The sequence below is a fragment of the Chrysochloris asiatica genome, unplaced genomic scaffold (assembly GCF_000296735.1).
Source record: "Chrysochloris asiatica unplaced genomic scaffold, ChrAsi1.0 scaffold00068, whole genome shotgun sequence".
Lineage (NCBI taxonomy): Eukaryota > Metazoa > Chordata > Mammalia > Afrosoricida > Chrysochloridae > Chrysochloris > Chrysochloris asiatica.
In genome coordinates this window covers 13,941,881-13,943,210 of record NW_006408586.1, presented here as the reverse complement: position 1 = coordinate 13,943,210, position 1,330 = coordinate 13,941,881, and the positions used below count along the sequence as shown (strand labels likewise).

The 1,330-nt window shown below is 30.5% G+C and overlaps 1 pseudogene; it reads right to left on the bottom strand.

The window, feature by feature from the left end:
• Positions 1–300, bottom strand: part of LOC102821563 — a 38,098-nt pseudogene extending 37,798 nt beyond the window's left edge.
• Positions 301–1,330: the final 1,030 nt, after the last annotated feature.

Sequence of the window (1,330 nt, the reverse complement as noted above, 5' to 3'; positions counted from 1 at the left end):
TTTGTTTCTGTTGAGAAATCAGAACTTAGTCTTATTGGTTCTTCATTTTGTTTATCCTGAGCTGCTGTCAGGATTTTTTCCTTGTGTTTGATTTTGGGGAGTTTCATTATGATATGTCATGATGATTTTTTGGGGGGACCTACATTGACAGGGGTTCATTCATCATCTTAAATGCTTATCTTCTCATCTTACATGATGCTAGGGAAATTTTCTTTAAAAAAAAAATCCAACTATTTCTTTCTATACCTTTGTCTCTTCTTGTTCTGTAATATTCATCACCCACACTTTTTTCTTCTTCATAGTTGCCCACATGAACCTTAAGCTTTTGTTGGATTTTTCCTTATTTTTTCTTCTAGCTTACTATTATTGATTTATATTCAATTGCATCAATTCAGACTATCATTGATTCAAATCTAGTTTATATTCTTTTCAATATATTGTACATATCTGAAATATTTGAAGATTCCCTCACATGTGTTCATAGAATTCCTCAAAATTTGATTATATCAGTTACTCCATCGCATTGCAAATATGCTTATTTTCAAAGTTTCTTCTTTCATTAAGTTAATGAGCTATTCTAGAATAAAAGATATTCACAATGTCTAGTGTAAAATAAATATTGAATGTAAGCATGGTCAAATATTATATTAAAATTGTGTTTTGTGTATCAATGTTTACTTCTGATGTTATGCTGTAGGATAAACACTGGACTGCTACCAAAATTTGGTGGTTTAAATCTACCAGCCACTCTTTGGAAACGCTATACAGGATTGCCATGAATTGGAATAACTTATTGGCATTTAATAACAACAAACAACATCATAGAATCAACCAGTATTTGTCATTTGAATGTTCACTGATTAGGACAAATCTACTACAGAATATGGATTGGCAATTTTTTTTTTTTTGTGCATTTAAATGTGGTTTGTCCTACTGGCATTATAAATATATACCTGCATTATAAGAACAAATTTTCAACATTGTGGAAAAAAGTATTGCGTATTTTTTTTTTAATGTGATTTTCTTTCTATATATGAGGTTGAGTAAAAAATTACTTGCACTCTGGTCATTTTAAAATGTCCTTCCACATTCACTACTGATGAAAACTGTGAAATGATTGAGTGTGCACATGAAATAATTTTGTTGAATAGACAAGTGACAAAGGAGTATGTTGCAAATCATTTGCAAATCAGCCATGACTCAGCTTTTTCAAATAATTCATGACAAACAGATTTTGAAAGTTTGTGTGAGATAGATACCAAAACAACTCACAGAAGAGCATAGGCAAAAGTGTTTGGGCATCTGTAAACAAAATTTGGGCCAATATTTA